At 36.1% G+C, this 21,086-nt stretch overlaps 1 long non-coding RNA gene across 1 annotated transcript; it reads left to right on the top strand.

Moving 5' to 3' along the window:
* Nucleotides 1-1,437: 1,437 nt before the first annotated feature.
* LOC307260721 lies at nucleotides 1,438-3,358 on the top strand. Its single transcript, XR_013845194.1, has 3 exons — nucleotides 1,438-1,598; nucleotides 2,632-2,763; nucleotides 2,879-3,358. It is a non-coding gene; the product is annotated as an uncharacterized lncRNA (long non-coding RNA).
* Nucleotides 3,359-21,086: the final 17,728 nt, after the last annotated feature.

Here is a 21,086-nt window from a genome sequence, read left to right as displayed (position 1 = left end):
TGTCTCTACGATCATATTTTGAAACAGTAATGCTGAACACTGAGCTGGCCTTTCTCAGCCTAGTCAGTTGGCCGCTGTAAGAATGTATGTAAGCATAGTCTGCACATCAGTTCAATGCTCTTCAAATACAAATAACAACAGAAGTCATTTTTCTACGGTCTCCTTTCATATAGAACAGCTGTTAGTTTATTAAATATTGTTGTGTCTAATTTACAGTATGTGCAGGTGGTGTCTACTACTGAGTTTGCTCTCCTCTGCTCCGTGCTGGAGAGGGCGGGGCTCCACTGTCACGCACACACACACACACACACACACACACACACACACACACACACACACAAACACACACACACACACACACACACACACACACACACCTCACCTGCACTCAGCTTCTCTCGTCTATTTTCAAGGATCTCTTCAGTGCCAAAAAACAAGTGTGGGAAAGTGAAGATTCTCAGGCTCAATATTACAACACCTTTACCTGAAGGCAAACTTCTCTGTGCCAAAAAAATAACGTGGGATTCACACACACACACACACACACACACACACACACACACACACAGACACACACACAGGCATTCACACATAGGCACTTACACACACACACCTCAGCCTCTCTCGTCTATTTTTTCGAGGATCTCTTTAATGCCAAAAAAAAGTATAGAGTAAGTATAGACAGATAACGTGTCAGAATCAAGTTTTAGTTTTCCTTAAGTTTGAAAGCTTTGTAAAACTCTCATGCAATGCAAGTGGATGGAACGCTTGGCAGTGATTTCCCCCATGATGGGAGTGGCCTATTTCATGCAGTGTCTCTACGATCATATTGTGAAGCAACGATACCGTTTTTCAGCTTAGTCAGTTTGACACTATCACAACCACAGCACATTGTCGGCTTGTGATCTTTCATCAAAGTGGATTGAGAATTAATTAATTTTCTTCGATAATGGCCGGGGGTGTTTAACACAAACGAATACTGGGCCGTGGGAAGGAACATAAAAAAAGTAGTTTCAGCGCGCTCTCTGCCAAAAAAACAAGTGTGGGAAAGTGAGGATTCTCAGGCTCAAGATTACAACACCTTTACCTGAAGGCAAACTTCTCTGTGCCAAAACACACACACACACACACACACACACACACACACACACACACACACACACACACACACACACACACACACACACACTCACAGCTTCTCTTGTCTATTTACGAGGATCTCTTTAGTGCCAAAAACATAACCGTGGGATAGTGAAGATTCCCAGGCGTTATGATTAGTTTTTCTCTCTGAATTCTAATTGGACATGTTTGAATATGACTTCAGAAATAATTACTATGAGTTGGTTCCAGCGTTCTCTGCCAAAAAGCCAAACCCTAAAACTTACGTAGGCAAACGTATCTTTTGTGGTATAACCAACCTCTTTTTCTCCACTACATAAATGGGACACACGTTTGCAAATGACACAATTCATCACTCATCAAAATGGACAAGCTTCTGAAAGATGTGGTGGAGGGAGATCATCTCTGCTCTAATACCCTCTATCCTTTGCTGAAAGGAATGGCCGCCGCATTGGCTAAACAGGACAAACAGAATCAAGGTAAAGTGGTTGAAATGCCCTTGTAATTTACACTTTATACACTTTCAATGTCTTCAACTGCATCTTGAACATATTGTGAATAATGTTCCTCATATTGCAAATGTCCATGTATTTATTTTATTTATACAGTTTAATTGTGCCTTACCTTCTGCAATATTTAGAATTAATTCATAGTATATATTACTAATTTCATCTTATTTTATTCTTTTGTACTAATTGCACCGTGGGTCGGAAAGAAACAACATTTTGAATCCTCTGTATGTCTGTGTGTGTCACTCACCCCCCCCCCCCCCCCTCCCCACACACACACACATACACACAGTGCAGCAAATCCATGTTTATCCTTCGGCCTCCCCTGTCCAGTAATTCATCTTGATAGATGAGTAATCAGCTATTGATATGAGCCACACACACACAAAAATATATTGGCATTGGCACATCTCCCAAATAAACTGGTGGGGCAGAGAAATCAAACAACTAGTTAATTTTACTTTCTTGTACAAAATGTGTGTGTTGCTTCGTCTGCTGCTTAATTTTGACTAAATTCAACCATGATGGCCTAACACCTCGAAACTTTACACACTCGCAAATGCAACAAAAATCTGAATATGAATGCAGATAATTTATAAACTATCGTTTTAAGTGTTTTCAGTATTTGCACTTTTTTATTTATTTATCTATCCTTTATTTAACCAGGTTAGTCTCATTGAGATTAAAATCTCTTTTACAAGAGAGACCTGGCCAAGATGGACGGCAGAACACAGTTACACATAAAACACAACACAAAATACAAGTTCGATATTAAGTACAGTTGTAAAACATAAAAACGTTTGCGTGTAAATGTTCAATCTACAGTCGATAAATTAATTTTTTTTCTGAGATGGTACAACTTTTAATATTTGAAGATTTTTCATTCTGAATAATTTTTTCATGATTAAAGACAAACCAAAAAAGGTTCTGGATATACCACCTCTCTCTCTCTCTGTCTCTCTCTGTCTCTCTCTCTCTCTCTCTCTCTCTCTCTCTCTCTCAGTTCAACAGGTGGCTTTCTCAGCATCTCTGTGGACTGAAGGCGATAATGTTTTCGGACCCTTTACAGTGGACACTACTCTGATCTTCAAGAATGTCCTCACAAACATTGGAGATGCCTACAACACAGAGACAGGTATCTGGAGTTTTACCAATTCATTTCACTCTTTAGCCTTCTTTAATGATCTGTTTGTAGCGTTTTATTTTTATTTTATTTTACATTTAAAGAGACTAAAACAAATTTCCAACAGGTATTTTTACTGCACCGGTGAAAGGGGCCTACCACTTCGTGTGGACCGCAGCTGGATATGGAGGGGATGTGGCAACAGCTGTGATGTTGGTCAAGAACTCCGAGGTGACTTATATGGCATACGGGAGATCCAATCAGGCAAACGGTTATGCGATATCTCCTCAAGGCATTACACTGCTCCTGGAGGCTGGAGATACTGTGTTTCTGCGTCTGTGGCCAAACCATAAAGTGCATGATAATCACAATCATCACACCACCTTCAGTGGTCACCTGCTTTTCCCCGTGTGAGACACAAGCAGTTCCTCTATGAAATCCATCCATGCTGTTAGTTTTCTTTAACACTACTGCACTGAACCTCACTCTGAATCACTGCAGCGCCACAAAGTTAACTAAGCTGAATGAGAGAGAGCAATGCAACATGTATGCAAACTATAATGTAAGAAATGTGACTCTTTTCTTATTAAATATGATTGCAGCATTATATCTGGTTGTCTTTATTATTCATGTTTTAACTTTTAACACCAACACATTGAAAGCAGAACATCTAATCCTTTGTCCCAATATGTGAACGTGTCAGAACCGGACCAATTATGTGATTGCAAGGTGTATTTATAATTGAATAATTTACTACAGTTTGTATTTAACAAATTAAACATGAGTAAATTTACAATAATTGCTAATGTAATGAGTTACACTTCGCCATTACTGGATGTCATATTCAAGAGGTACTTTATACTTTAACTCTTTACATTTCAGAGAAATATTCTACTTTTTAATGCCCCGAAGGAATTAGACATTTGTTGTTACTGGTAATTCATGTATTAATGACAAATAGAGATTTAAACAATATTCTATAATTGTATTTGTATACAGTAACCCCTCCATGCATTATAACAAACTCAGTCAGATCATATTGTTAAACGTCTTTGGTAACCTGGTAAAGCGCCATATGAATCTAATGAATTATTGTTAAAGGCTCAGGTGGCAGCATATGCATGACTAATATTTATACATTTTATCAAATTTTATAATTTTTTAGGCCTATTTATACAGGCCAGTCATAAAGAACACATTCTTATTTACAATGACTTCCTGATAAGTGACAAAAGCAAAAAGATAAAATACAACAGACAATTTAAAATGACGTTATTAGATAATTAGAAAAAAAAACTTGGAAATGAACAAGTATTGGACCTAAATCCTGCTGAAATTGTATTAATAATAAAAACAACTAAAACTAAAACTATAAATGGTATTGCTTGATCATGCATGAATTCCAAGGATTGTAAGTGAATCAATTCCGAATTCAGTGCATATTAGATTATATTGGGTCTTTTATACATACATATTTAGTCTAGTCAGTTATTTTATTCTTCTACCATTAAAACACACCATGACCTACAATGAACTGATTCACTTACTCCAATATCAATCCTTGGAGTTCATGCATGATCAAGCAATACCATTCATATTGTTGGCATGCGATTTTAAAATTTCTTTCTGTTTAGATTTGATTGAAACATTTTAAGTGCATCTCCAGCAGCTTTAAGAGTTTGTTTGTTTTTATGATTATCAATAAAGTTTCAGCAGGATTTAGGTCCAATACTGGTTCATTTACAAGTTTTTTAATGTCATTTTAAATTGTCTATTTTATTTTATCTGTTTTAAGTGGCTTTTGTCACTTATCAGGAAGTCATTGTAAATAGGAACTTTTCTTTATGACTTGTCTGTATGAATAGGCCTAGAGGTGAAATAAATAAATACTGGTTATGCATCTGCAGGCCACCTGATTCTTTAACAATTCAGATTTATATGGCACTTTACCAGGTTCTCAGAGACATTTAACAATATTATCTGACTGAGTTTGTTATAATTCATGCATGAAGGGGTTGTGAAGTATAAAAAGTCATTTCATGCATAATTCTCCTTTCACAGTCTTAAACAATATTGTATGCATCTCTAATCATTAACAAATATCAAAGCCAGTTTTAGATATTTATATTTTATATAAAAATTACCAGTACCAAATGTCAAATGCCTTCAGTGCAATAAAAAGTAGAATATTTTTCTAGAAATGTAAAGAGTTAAAGTACCTCTTGACCCTCGACAATGAATGGAATATGACATCCACTAAGGCAAAGTGTAACTCATTACATTAGCAATTATTGTAAATGTACTCCTGTTGAATTTGTTAAATACAAACTGTCGTACATTATTCAGTAATAAATGCACCTTGCATAACATAAATGGTCTGGTAACTACATATTCACAAACTGGAACAAAAGATTTGATGTTCTGCTTTCAATCTGTTGATATTTAAAACATGAATAATAAAGACATCCAGATATAATGCTGCAATTATGTTTAATGACAAGAAAATAGTCACACGTCTTACATTATAGTTTGCATACATGTTGCATTGCTCTCTGCTGCTTCTGTCTCACACGGTGTAAAGCAGGTGACCACTGAAGGTGGTGACATGATCGCCATCACCATACACTTTATAGCCTGGCCACAGACGCAGAAACACAACATCTCTAGCCTCCAGGAGCAGTGTAACGGCTTGAGAAGCACTCATATAACCGGCCGCATTTCTCTCGTATGCCTTAAAAGTTGTCTCGGAGTTCTTGACCAACCCAACAGCTATAGGTTCAGGACTTCCTCGTCCTCCTGCGCTCCACTGGAACTGGTAGGCCCCTTTCACCGGTGCAGTGAAAATACCTGTTGGATATTTGTTTAAGTCATCTTAAATGTAAAATAAAAATCATAGTCTGCAACGTTTGTCAAACAGACCATCAAAGAAGGCTAAAAAGTGAAATGATTTGGTGAAACTCCGGATACCTGTAGTTTGGTCGTAGGCACGTCCCATGTTTGTGAGGACATGCTTGAAGATCAGAGTAGTGTGTACCTCAAAGGGCCCAAAAATGTGCTCGCCTCCAGACACCAGAGACGCTGAAAAAGCCACCTTTGGAACTGAGAGTGAGAGAGACACAATGTAAATCAGTAAGTAATAGTTTTTCCTTAATCATAAAGATATTTTCAGAATGAAAAATCTTCAAATATTAAAAGTTGTACCATCTCTGAAATAAAGGGACAAAATCCCCCAGCACATTTATCTTAGCTTGAGTCACAGATACAAACTCCTGCTACAGGTATAAACACTGTAATTCATCTTGAATGTTGATTGAACATTTACAGCATGAGGAACATCTGTAAGTGGAGCTTATGTAGAAGTACCGGAAAAAAAATTAACGATTGATTATAAATGATCTACTCATATTTTTGAGTATGTGTAAAGTTCCGAGGTGTTAGGCCACCATGTTTGAATTTAGTAAAAATTAAATGTCTTGCTGTCAAATCTCTCAGCAGCATAAGAAACTGTCAACACGCATTTTCTACAGGAAAATAAATTAACTATTTAGGTTTTGAACTTCAGGTGATGAAAATATGGCAACCGCAGGTTTTGGGTTAATTACTTGATAATTATGTATTTTAGACTAGATAATTGTCTTTGGAAATGATCAGAGCCAAGATGGTTTCCTCACAATACCTTTCTGCTGTTTCTTCAGCTTGTCAATCTCAGTGTGTTGAGCCCCCAGTTTTGCTGCTTGTTCTGAAAAAAGGCAAACAAAAGATAACTGAATAGAGTTTGATTTCAACGACCATCAGTTTATTTGGAAAATGCACCAAGATATTTGTGGAAGAAATCAAGAATTAAAATCTGCTTTTTCGTCCAATTATCTGCTAACAGAAAATAGTTTTAAATCAAATCATGCTACAGGTAGAGGGGTGATAAAAAATAAAATATGGCAACCAAAGGTTTTGGGCTCACTACTTGATGTTTATGTACTTTAGATGAAATAATTGTCTGGTAAATAGAACCACACACTTGAGGTTTCATGAAATTAAAATTAAAAGATAAAAAGTAATACTTTTCTATAGAAATGATCAGAGCCATGATGAATACCACACAATACCTGTCTGCTGTTTCTTCAGCTCGTCAATCTCAGTCTGCTGGTTTGCTGCTTGTTCTGAAAAAAGGAATAAAAATAGAGTTAGATTTCAATTTGTATGGAAAATGCCCCAAGGTATTTGTGGAAGAAATCCAATTTAAATCTTAGTTTTTGTCCAACTGTCAAATACAAATAATGTTGATGTGACTGGTGAGGCCTGATAATGAGCTGGCTTGGATATTAACACGGTTGGATCTCAATTTCTTAAAATAAACATTTAAAATTTTACAAATGAAAGAACACTAACCTTCCTGTAATACTTGACGCTTTAGTGATTAAAGCTATAGTGCATAACTTCTGTCACCCCCATGAGGAATTCTGAGAATTTACAACAACACTGTTGGCACTACTACATGAGTCAAGCCTTTCAGTGATGGTGTGTAGATTTTTGAAGTTACGCAATATAGCTTTAAAGCATCAATGTGTCAAGGTCGTCTAATGTCTGTTCTTGAAATGTTTGTTTTAAGTTTGAGAAGCAGAATCTGAATACTCTAACCAGCCTTTTATTCATTACTGATTAACACTGTACCTTGAATGCTATATTGTAAGAAGCTCACTGGATTTTGGACCATCCTTCCCAGCACATCAACTTGCGACAGATTATTCATTACAACATAATACTGTACCTTGAGCGTGAGTTTTTAAGAAGGCCACTTCCACCTTCAGTTTGGCCAATTTGGCGGCCAGTTCTTTCAGCAAATCTTTCTTATCTGCTGACACATGGCACACCAGCAGCAACAACGCAAAAACAGCAGCGGTCTTCATTCTCACACTGGGAAGTGAACTGTGTGATCAGTAAACCTGTCTGACGTTTATAAAGAGCAGAGAAAATAGGTGTGGCCGTGTTACATTGCCAGGTGTTTGTAATGTGTCTAATGCTGCCTCTTGCTCCAGACCCTTGGCTCCACCCCCTCTGCTTCACCTAAACGAGACACACCTGGAGACCTCATCAAGGGGGCAGCAGGTATACAGCAGCTGCAGTTTATATGTTCATTAGCATTAGTTTAATCAACTCTTAATGTATTTGGCTAAATCTGTACGTTTTATTTTAATCTTTCAACTTTTTGGGTGACCTCTTACCACCAGCCAAGAGACAGCGTATCTAAAATATCTGGCACATTTAAATATATATATATTGTATTGTTCCTGTTCAATAAACCTGAAATAAATTAAATATGTAGATATGAAAGGCTCATTCTAAGGAAATCAAAGAAACAACTTTTATTTTGAATGCCTATAAACCATTTAAAACATACTCCTTAATATTACATTTAGACACAATATAGTTATATTTTAAATTTTATGATCTGAAATCAAAGCTGTAAATGAGATCTATACTATAATGTTCTATTTTAAGAGTGTCATTTAAAAAGTCATTCATTCTAGGTTCATTACATAAATGTGAAATATTTAAAACCAATTTTTTCTTAATCAAGATTATTAAAAATAAAAAAAAATTGTATTTCAAAGTATATGAATTGTGTGTGTGTGTGTGTGTGTGTGTGTGTGTGTGTGTGTGTGTGTGTGTGTGTGTTGTGGGCTGCAGTGAAGTGAGGTCAACCTCTGTTCTGTTCCATATCAGTGAACACAAGATGGCAGCACATCACAACATGAGATTCATCAGCACACACTGCACACTCACAAACACACAAACACAAACACACATTAACCCTCATGCCCTATTAAAAAAAAGTTACACCGGGACCGTTAAGTACATTTTGTGTATTTTGACCTTTTTTCACAATTTTTTTTAAAATTTGTTTCATGAAGGGGTTGCTATTCAATTTATGTTGTGATTTAATAAATCACAAATAAAATTTAACCCTTTAGATGCCAGTTTTGATCATATACCACTAACCACTTTTTTGAGAAATACACAAATTCAATATTTGAATTTTTTTTTTTACTTTGATTATTATCAGTATCACCGGCTCACCCATCTGAATAATAGGAGAGAAAATTTAATTTAGTGCATTATTACTTTTTGTTTAATGTCAGATAGAATAAAAAAGTTACACTGGGACCGTTGTGGGCGACTGTGGCTCAGGTGGTAGAGCGGGTCGGCTGATGATCAAAGGGTTGGAGGTTCGATCCCCGCTCTGCCACCTGTGTCATGGTTGTTGTGTCCTTGGGCAAGACGCTTCACCCACCTTGCCTCGTGTGAATGTCGATAGTTAGCCTGCTATCGGTGTATGAATGTGAGTGTGAATGGTAACGTGGGAAAGGAAAACAGGTCTCCCTTGTAAAAGAGTCTTCGGTCTCAATGGGATTTACCTGTATAAATAAAGGTTAAAAAAAAAAAAAAAAAGTACATTTTGTGTATTTTGACCTTTAACCCTCTGAACCCTAGGGCTATTTTGGCCGTTTTGCATACTTTTGATCAATCCTTACTAAACTACAGTAAGAAATGTTTATCATGCCAAAGTTTGGTATCTTTGTGTTCAGAACACCCCAACCTATATGACCTGATAGTTATTTTTTTAATTTTGACATGATAAATGATCATATTGGACCAAAAACCACATGATAAATGTAAAAACGGATTAAAAAAAGATATTATTTCTACCATGGGTAACTCAAACATTCATACTGAATTTTTTTGATAGCTGAAAATAAATACATGGAATGTTTTATGGTAATTTAAAAGTTTGATTGAGGTGTCATCAACCTTCATACAAATTTTATGAACAAATAGCAGGTGAATACAAAGGGCGTTTTCCCCCAATTCCTCAAAGTTCTGTCAATCATGACACAGAGGGCACATACAAAAATGTTACGCTTGCTGTGTTTGGAATATTTTGTTCCAGTAAAACTTCACCTACATTACCTGCCAGTTTTTTTTTCAATTTGACATAATATTTGAACATTATGGACCCAAACCACAAAAAAAAACATATTTTTTTCATATATGCCTTTTTATTAAAAGAAGCTAGGCCTAGGTAGACCTATATAATAAAACATACAATATATGGATACATATATGACATGTATATGTAAAGAACAGATTATTTGGCTACTGTGTCTGTAGGCTACACGTTATGAAGGCCGGCTGCTGTGTGTGTGCTTCAGTCAGACAACAATGGCTTTATGTAGCCTACATAGTCACTCTTTGACTCTGAGGATGAACTGTCCTCCTCCTTCATGTCAAAGAACAAGCTGATAGCTTGACTCACGTTCAAAGTTTTCTTCAATATGACTAAAACATTCTCAGTAGCCTATCTTCAAAACTCTCAGTACCTCTCAATCTTCCTCCGTGTGTCTGTCACTTTTGTTAGCTAGCAGCCTCGTCTCTCTCGCATACATGGGCTGTGTCTTGATTCAGAGACCACGCACTTGGTAGGACGCAGTCTCGCGGTCTATGAAGGCTATAGCCTATGAAGGCCGATTTTAAGGCCGGTTTTAAGGCCAACGAGCCTTTTTAAATGAGACGGTCTCCGCAGGTCTCCGTTTACGAGCATTTCCAGTTCACGTAACAAGCCGTTACCTTGCGTGACGACTCGCCGCTCCTGTGCTGCCTAGCAACCCTGATTGCTGCCAACAGAGACAGCCCTGTCAACGGAGGAAAAAAGAAAAAGAAGTTGCCTACCAGACGAAAAGAAAAAAAAGTACAAGAAAAAAAGAAAGGAAGATAAAAGTTAAGAAGATGGAGCAACACGTTGCTGTTTTGTTATTTTTTATTTTATTTTATGCCATCTCTGAAAAAAACGCAATGAATCTTGGGATATGTTGGGCCACGAAGGATACATCTGATGCAGCCTTCAAAACTGCTTCAAAACCGTGAAACGAAGGCTGCATTTCACGACCGCATATGAGGAGCCTTGCAAGGAGCCTTGCAAATGGGACAGCCTTTGCGCGCCGCTATGACGCAATCGGTCTTCAAATGCAGCCTACGAGGCCGGTTCCAAGACCGCAACCCCTGAATCAAGACACAGCCACAGCCAGAGACTCCCGCACAGCTCCCGCCCCCTGTCACTCTTCTTCTTCGTCTCTTTTGGTGTAGCTTCGTATCACCCCGCCAACCCCTCCCTCTCCTCCTCCCCTCCCTGGTAAATGCAGCTTGTTGAGCAGGATGTAGTTTCCAGCACTATTTTCCGATCGTAAAATTACAAAATAATGGCCGCGATCATCGAATTCTCATTCTTTTGAGCCCGCAAATATAAAACGAGACTGGCATATAGCTTTAAGCCAGTACTTTCGACACATACCGTCGGCGAAGTTGTCCCCGCTTTAGTTTCTATACTGCGTCGGATCGAACGTGATCACGTGATCGGCACGTCAAGTAACGCAATGCTGTTTGACCAGAGTTCCAAGAGTTAAATGGGGCATTTTTTTTATTGACCTTATTTTTACGTAAGTTTATCAAGTTTACTACAGAGAAATGGGAAATTACAGTCAAAATAATTTTTCACTTTTATTTTAAGTTGGGGGGGGGTCAAAAAATGTTGTTATAATGGAAGTCAATGGTACAAATCTTGTAGTTAACGGTCCCAGTGTAACAAAAACATCTCACACAGTCAAAATGAAGTAGATATGGATGAAACTCAGAATATCCAAACTTCATTGAAAAACACACCTCCTTACCAAATTGTATGGATAGGGAACAATCACAGCCAAAATTATCTCAAAAATGCAACCCCAGATACACAAATCTCCACCAACGGGGCATAAGGGTTAAGATTAAAAAAGTATATATATATCTAAATCACTCTTATTACTTTTGAAATATGTTTAATCTATTTTGTATACAAATATCCGAATTCAGTGCATATTAGATTAGATTGGGTCTTTTGTATATAAATATTTAGTCTAGTCAGTCATTTTATTCTTCTACCATTAAAACACACCATGACCTACAATGAACTGATTCACTTACTCCAATATCAATCCTTGGAATTTATGCATGATCAAGCAATACCATGCATATTGTTGGCATGCTATCTTAGAATTACTTTCTAATTAGATTATAATTATTTATTTATTTATTTTATTTAACCTTTATTTATAGTTGAGATATCATTGAGGGCTGACCCTCATTTGCAATGATGTCGAGAAACAATACATACAAAATATACTATGCAAATAGATAAAATACACACGCTGGTAAAGAGAAACATTTTAGACTTTAGATTTTTAGTGCTCCAGCAGCTTTAAGAGTTTGTTCTCAGTTATGATTATCAATAAAGTTTCAGCAGGATTTACGTCCAATACTTGTTCATTTACTAGTTTTTTTTCTAATTATCTAATACTGTAATTTTAAATTGTCTGTTGTATTTTATTTTTATTTTAATTGGCTTTTGTCACTTATCAGGAAACCATTGTAAATAAGAATGTGTTCTTTATGACTTGCCTTTATAAATAGGCCTAGAGGTGAAATAAATAATTAGTTATGCATTTAGGCCACCTGAGCCTTTAACAATAATAAATCAGATTTATATGGCGCTTTACCAGGTGCTCAAAGACTCTTAATATCTGACTGTGTTTGTTATAATTCATGCATGAAGGGGTTGTGAAGTATAAAAAGTCAGTTTATGCATTATTGCTCCTTTCAGTATTAAACAATTATAGAATATTGTATTCATCTCTATTTATCATTAACAAATTCGTGATCAAAGCCAGTTTTAAATACTTATGTTTATGCCAGTGCAATAAGTAGAATATTTCTCTCTGAAATGTAAAGAGTTAAATTATAAAGTACCTCTTGACCCTCGACAATCAATGGAATATGACATCCAGTAAGGCAAAATGTAACTCATTACATTAGCAATTATTGTAAATGTACTCTGGTTGAATTTATTAAGTACAAACTGTCGTACAATATTCAGTAATAAATGCACCTTGCATAAGATAAATGGTCTGGTAACTACATATTCACAAACTGGAACAAAAGATTTGATGTTCTGCTTTCAATCTGTTAATATTTAACACATGAATAATAAAGACATCCAGATATAATGCTGCAATTATGTTTAATGACAAGAAAATAGTCACACGTCTTACATTATAGTTTGCATACATGTTGCATTGCTCTCTGCTGCTTCCGTCTCACATGGGGTAAAGCAGGTTACCACTGAAGGTGGTGACATGATCGCCATCACCATACACTTTATAGCCTGGCCACAGACGCAGAAACACAACATCTCTAGCCTCCAGGAGCAGTGTAACGGCTTGAGAAGCACTCATATAACCGGCCGCATTGCTCTCGTATGCCTTAAAAGTTGTCTCGGAGTTCTTGACCAACCCAACAGCTATAGGTTCAGGACTTCCTCGTCCTCCTGCGCTCCACTGGAACTGGTAGGCCCCTTTCACCGGTGCAGTGAAAATACCTGTTGGATATTTGTTTAAGTCATCTTAAATGTGAAGTAAAATAAAAATCATATTTTGCAACGTTTGTCAAACAGACCATCAAAGAAGGCTAAAAAGTGAAATGATTTGGTGAAACTCCGGCTACCTGTAGTTTGGTCGTAGGCACGTCCCATGTTTGTGAGGACATGCTTGAAGATCAGAGTAGTGTGTACCTCAAAGGGCCCAAAAATGTGCTCGCCTCCAGACACCAGAGACGCTGAAAAAGCCACCTTTGGAACTGAGAGTGAGAGAGACACAATGTAAATTAGTAAGTAATAGTTTTTCCTTAATCATAAAGATATTTTCAGAATGAAAAATCTTCAAATATTAAAAGTTGTACCATCTCTGAAATAAGGGACAAAATCCCCCAGCACATTTATCTTAGCTTGAGTCACAGATACAAATTCCTGCTACAGGTATAAACACTGTAATTCATCTTGACTGTTGATTGAACATTTACAGCATGAGGAACATCTGTAAGTGGAGCTTATGTAGAAATACCAGAAAAAAATTAACGATTGATTATAAATGATCTACTCATATTTTTGAGTATGTGTAAAGTTCCGAGGTGTTAGGCCACCATGTTTGAATTTAGTAAAAATTAAATGTCTTGCTGTGAATCTCTCAGCAGCATAAGAAACTGTCAACACGCATTTTCTACAGGAAAATAAATTAACTATTTAGGTTTTGAACTTCAGGTGATGAAAATATGGCAACCACAGGTTTTGCGCTCATTACTGGATGTTTCTGTATTATAGATTAAATAATTGTCTGATAAATTGAACCACACAAGAGGTGTCATGAAATTAAAATTAAAGATAAAAAGTAATACTTTTCTATAGAAATGATCAGAGCCATGATGAATACCACACAATACCTGTCTGCTGTTTCTTCAGCTCGTCAATCTCAGTCTGCTGTTCTGAAAAAAAGAAGAATAAAAATAGAGTTAGATTTCAATTTATATGGAAAATGCCCCAAAGTATTTGTGGAAGAAATCCAATTTAAATCTTATTTTTTGTCCAACTATCTGTCAAAAACAAATAATGTTGATGTGACTGGTGAGGCCTGATAATGAGCTGGCTTGGATATTAACACGGTTGGATCTCAATTTCTTAAAAGAAACATTTAAAATTTTACAAATGAAAGAACACTAACCTTCCTGTAATACTTGATGCTTTAGTGATTAAAGCTATAGTGCATAACTTCTGTCACCCCCATGAGGAATTCTGAGAATTTACAATGACACAGTTGGCACTACTACATGAGGCAAGCCTTTCAGTGATGGCGTGTAGATTTTTAAAGTTACGCAATATAGCTTTAAAGCATCAATGTGTCAAGGTCATATAATGTCTGTTCTTGAAATGTTTGTTTTAAGTTTGAGAAGTAGAATCTGAATACTGTAACCGGCCTTTTATTCATTACTGATTGACACTGTACCTTGAATGCTATATTGTAAGAAGCTTACTGGATTTTGGACCATCCTTTCCAGCACATCAACTTGCGACAGATTATTCATTACAACATAATACTGTACCTTGAGTGTGAGTTTTTAGGAAGGCCACTTCCACCTTCAGTTTGGCCAATTTGGCGGCCAGTTCTTTCAGCAAATCTTTCTTATCTGCTGACACATGGCACACCAGCAGCAACAACGCAAACGCAGCAGTGGTCTTCATTCTCACACTGGGAAGTGAACTGTGTGATCAGTAAACCTGTCTGACGTTTATAAAGAGCAGAGAAAATAGGTGTGGCCGTGTTACATTGCCAGGTGTTTGTAATGTGTCTAATGCTGCCTCTTGCTCCAGACCCTTGGCTCCACCCCCTCTGCTTCACCTAAACGAGACACACCTGGAGACCTCATCAAGGGGGCAGCAGGTATACAGCAGCTGCAGTTTATATGTTCATTAGCATTAGTTTAATAAACTCTTCAAGTATTTGGCTAAATCTGTACGTTTTATTTTAATCTTTCAACTTTTTTGGTGACCTCTTACCACCAGCCAAGAGACAGCGTATCTAAAATATCTGGCACATTTAAATATATATATATTGTATTGTTCCTGTTCAATAAACCTGAAATAAATTAAATATGTAGATATGAAAGGCTCATTCTAAGGAAATCAAAGAAACAACTTTTATTTTGAATGACTGTAAACCATTTAAAACATACTCCTTAATATTACGTTCTCTTTCTACCAAGTCTGTTCTGAAAAATTACAATAAATTGACACTTTGAGTGACTTGCCTTTATCATTTAGACACACAATAAAATAATATTTTTAATTTTATGATCTGAAATCAAGGCTGTAAATACGATATATACTATTTTTCTTTTTCTTTTTCTTTCTAATTTTTTCATTATCTTTGACATGTATTTATCACATTTTTTTCCATCTATTTTTGATTATTTTGAGTATTTATGTACCTTGTCTCCTTAATTTCTAGAGTTTATTTGTTAGCCTGAATATGATTTCATTGTGATTATTGATAGGGGTGGAACTCTGTACAACCCATTGGGCTTTGTTCCCTCCTTGCACCATTAATTGTTAATGTGTGCTAAATAAATAAACTAAACTAAACTAATGTTCTATTTTAAGAGTGTCATTTAAAAAGTCATTCATTCTAGGTTCATTACATAAATGTGAAATATTTAAAACCAATTTTTTCTTAATCAAGATTATTAAAAATAAAAAAAGTAGTATTTCAAAGTATATGAATTGTGTGTGTGTGTGTGTGTGTGTGTGTGTGTGTGTGTGTGTGTGTGTGTGTGTGTGTGTGTGTTGTGGGCTGCAGTGAAGTGAGGTCAACCTCTGTTCTGTTCCATATCAGTGAACACAAGATGGCAGCACATCACAACATGAGATTCATCAGCAAACACTGCACACACACACACACACACACACACACACACATTAAGAATAAAAAAGTATACGTATCTAAATCACTTTTATTTCTTTTGAAATGTGTTTAATTTATTTTGTATCCAATTATCAGAATTCAGTGCATATTAGATTGGGTCTTTTGTATGTAAATATTTAGTCTAGTCAGTTATTTTATTCTTCTACCATTAAAACACACCATGACCTACAATGAACTGATTCACTTACAATCCTTGGAATTCATGCATGATCAAGCAATACCATTCATATTTTTAGCATGCGATTTTAAACTACTTTCTAATTAGATTGAAAGATTTTAAGTAATTATGTCATTTTAAATTGTCTGTTGTATTTTGATCTTTAAAAAAAAACATTTATATTTGAGATTGGTTCTGATGCTGGTTAAATAAAATGTAAAATAATTAAATAAAAAACTTAAATGATTTTATTTTTATTGGCTGATTTCTTATGTGCACAACAATTTGTCTTAGGTTTAAAGGTGTGAGTATTTTATGAAAAATGACACTGGAAAGAAATAGAAAATACATATAAATAAATGCTGCTGCTCATATTTCACACATACTAGTCTGCAATTAACCAAACCATAAATAGTCCAGTTTGCATGAGGATTTTTGAAAATAAATCACATTTTGCATATTTTAAACCATAAAAAAAAATGTTTGCATGTCAAATCATGTCAATTAAAGGGTTAATCAAAACAAAAATACATGTGTATGTATGATTAGTTCTGAAGCTGGTTTAAAATAAAATTTAATTTGTTTTTATAAAAACAATAATTTATTTAATTTGTATAGGCTGATTTCTTATGCTCACATAAATGTGTCTTGGGTGTAAAGGTGTGATTATTTTAAAGGAGCATGGATGGGTTAAGTGGCTTTGGTCATTTATCAGGAAGTCATTGTAAATAAGAACTTGTTGTTTATGATTTGCCTGTATAAATAGGCCTAGAGGTGAAATAAATAAATATTACTTATGCATTTAGGCCACCTGAGCCTTTAACAATAATAATAATAAATCAGATTTATATGGCGCTTTACCAGGTGCTCAGAGACATTTAACAATATTATCTGACTGAGTTTGTTATAATTCATGCATGAAGTGGTTATGAAGTATAAAAAGTCATGCTATGCAGAATTGCTCCTTTCAGTCTTAAACAATTATAGAATATTGTATTCATCTCTATTTATCATTAATCAATTCATGATCAAAGCCAGTTTTAGATACTCATCATGTCTATGTAAAAATGACCTGTAACAACAAATGTCTAATACCTTCAGTGTAATAAAAAGTAGAATATTTCTCTCTGAAATGTAAAGAGTTAAAGTATAAAGTACCTCTTGACCCTCGACAATCAATAGAATATGACATGACATCCAGTATTGGCAAAATTGAACTAATTTGGCATTTATTGTAAATTGTTTAATTTGTTAAATGCAAACTGTTGTAAATTACTCAATATAAATACACCTTGCTGGTCCAGTACTGACATATTCACATACTGGGACAAAGGATTTGATTTTTAACTTTCAATGTGTTGATATTTAAAGTTAAAACATGAATAATTAACAGATCCAGATATAATGCTGCAATTATGTTTAATGACAAGAAAATTATCACATTTCTTACATTATAGTTTGCAAACATGTTGCATTGCTCTCTCTCTCATTCAGCTTAGTTAACTTCACAGTGCTGCAGTGATTCAGAGTGAGGTTAAGTGCAGTAGTGTTAAAGAAAACAAAAAGCATTAATGGATTTCATAGAGGAACTGCTTCTGTCTCACATGGTGTAAAGCAGGTGACCACTGAAGGTGGTGTGATGATTCAAATTATCATACACTACATGGTTTTGCCACAGACGCAGAAACACAGTATCTCCAGCCTCCAGAATCAGTATTGCGGCTTGAGGAGAAAGCATAAAACCGTCCTTCTGTTTGCTGTATGACATAAAAGTGTGCTCAGAGTTCTTGACCAATATAGCACCTGTTTGAGCTCCCTCATCAGTTCCAAATGCACCAGTGTTCCACTCGAAGTGGTAGGCCCCTTTCACCGGTGCAGTGAAAATACCTGTTGGAAATTTGTTTTAGTCATTTTAAATGTTAAATAAAATAAAAATCATACTTTGCAACGTCTGTCTAACAGATCATTAAAAAAAAGTCTAAAGAGTGAAATTAATTGGTACAATTCCAGATACCTGTAGTTGGGTCGTAGGCATGTCCCATGTTTGTGAGGACATTCTTGAAGATCAGAGTAGTGGCTTCCGTTAAGGGTCCGAGAGTGTTCACATCGCCGTCAGTCCACAGAGATGCTGAGAAAGCCACCTGTTGAACTGAGAGAGAGAGAGAGAGAAAGAGAGAGAGAGAGAGATGCAAGAGAGAGAGAGAGACAGACAGAGAGACAGAGAGAGAGAGAGAGAGAGAGAGAGAGAGATGCAAGAGAGAGAGAGAGAGAGACAGACAGACAGACAGAGAGAGAGAGAGAGAGAGAGAGAGAGAGACAGACAGACAGAGAGAAAAAGAGACAGACAGAGAGAGAGAGAGACAGACAGAGAGACAGAGAGAGACAGACAGACAGAGAGAGAGAGAGAGAGATGCAAGGGAGAGAGAGAGAGAGAGACAGACAGACAGAGAGAGACAGACAGAGAGAGAGAGAGATGCAAGAGAGAGAGAGAGACAGACAGAGAGAGAGAGAGAGACAGACAGAGAGACAGAGAGAGAGAGACAGACAGAGAGAGAGAGAGAGCAATGTAAATATGTTTCTATTCAGAACCTTAGGTGGTTTGTCTTTAATCATGAAAATATTTCAGAATGAAAAATCTTCAAATATTAAAAGTATTACCATCTCCGAAATAAAGGGACAAAATCCCCCAACACATTATCTTAGCTTGAGGCACAGACACAAATTCCTGCCACAGGTATAATAACTGTCATTTATCTTGACTGTAGAGTGAACATTAACAGCATGATGGACATCTGTTGGTGGAGCAAAAGTGAAAAATATTCGACAATTTATTACAAATGCTCTATTCATATTCTTATGAGTATGTGTAAAGTTTGGAAGTGTTAGGCCACCATGTTTGAATTTAGTCAAAATGAAATGTCCTCCAGTAAATCCCTCAGCAGCAGAAGCAGCTGTCAACACACATTTTCTACAAGAAAATTATTAACTATTTAGGTTTGGATCTTCAGGTGATAAAAATATGGCAACCACAGGATTTGGGCTCATTACTGGATGTTTATGTATTTCAGATTAAATAATTGACTGGCAAACTGAAACACGCACTTGAGGTGTTATGAAATTAAGATTAAAGATTAAAAATTATAATTTTCTATAGAAATGATCAGAGCCATGATGATTTCCACACAATACCTGTCTGCTGTTTCTTCAGCTCGTCAATCTCACGTGGTCACATTGTGTGACTGGATGTGGCTTTAGGTGCCAAAGATTTTGTTTTACCCTCTGCTGTACGTCCAGTTTTTTTTCTTTGCTTAATCAACTTTGTGTCAAATCGTTTAGCAATGGCTCGAATGTCACCAGCATTCATTTATATGAATTAGTTACACAATATAGCTTTAACTGCAATAATAGAAGTAATTTAATTTCTGTTATTGAAAAAAAAAATTATTTGATAGGCAAAAATCTGAATACGATACCCGACAGTTTATTCATTATAACATAATACTGTACCTTGAGTGTGAGTTTGTAAGAAGGCCACTTCCACCTTCAGTTTGGCCAGCGAGGCGGCCATTTCTTTCATCAAATCTTCCGGATTGGCGGAGACACGGCACACCAGCAGCAACAACGCGAATACAGCAGTGGTCTTCATTCTCACACTGGCACCTGAACTGTGTGATCAGTAAACCTGGTTGAGTTTCTCTGGTCCACTTCAAACAGCATCAAGTCTTTAATACAGTTTTCAAGCAAGGTTAAACTCCACCCACCCCGTAGGGTCCTCTTCTGATTGGTTACATTCCTAGTTTTCTATCAGTTCATTGGTCAGGCAAATACAAATCAAACAAGTCAAATGTCAAACATTTGGTTTGGCCTGATTCTTACTGCGGGTCCAAAAGCACATCTAGCTACCGGAATCCATATGAACTTTATTTACTGTCCTTGGTCATGTTAGGTCATGAAACATTTCCAGTCAATTGCTGCAACATCATCCGGGAACACGTTAGATAAGAGTAAATCAATGACTGCTGTGAAAAAAAAACACTGGCATTCTTCAAATGTAAGTTGGGCCTTCAGTTGCCCCCGTACTCATCCATTTGTTGCTATACCATGTCAAACTTGTAGACATTTAAAGGCCCCAGGAATGGATGATATTCAGCTGGCTTTTATATGCATCTTAACTATGTGTAATATGCTTTTATATATCAATTACTTTACTGACTTTTATTGTTTGAACATTTCATCATTTGTTAATTGTTCTGCCTGTTGACAGACCAGTGAGCTGCTGGATCACTGATGAATAAAGTGTCTGTCTATCAAAATGCATTCCCTGCGTTCCAATTCCCATATTTCCCTACTATTTAGTATGCCAGAAAAAGATTAAGGATGTCCCAATACATGCAAGTCAATTGTAGTATGCTGAAAATACATAAATGCCCCTCAAACTCCGATAACATTTAGCATTATCTGTCTTTTTTCTTGACATTTCTTGACATAATGAAACAAAATCTTCCTCATCTGTGGCCCTAAAACTCTTCTGTACTTTAGTATGTAGTGTAGTAAAAAGAGAGAGTATGCGATTTGGAACTCAGGGATTGTTATTAGTGTTTCAGTAGTGGTGATTATGGAGTTTCACACTTGCACCACAAGATGGAGGTGTGGTATTGAGGCTCAGACTGAGGAGAGCCTGCTCAATGTTTCTATTTTGTAATGTTGTTATGCGACAAAAAGTTAGAAAAATAGACTAAATTACATTGTTAAAGCTACTGTTGAATACACAACCTTGATCTCAA

Source organism: Ammodytes marinus (genome assembly GCF_949987685.1).
Source record: "Ammodytes marinus genome assembly, chromosome: 14".
NCBI classification, from domain to species: Eukaryota; Metazoa; Chordata; class Actinopteri; order Uranoscopiformes; family Ammodytidae; genus Ammodytes; species Ammodytes marinus.
The sequence above is the reverse complement of the archived record's forward strand: the minus strand, read 5'-3'. Positions and strand labels throughout refer to the sequence as shown.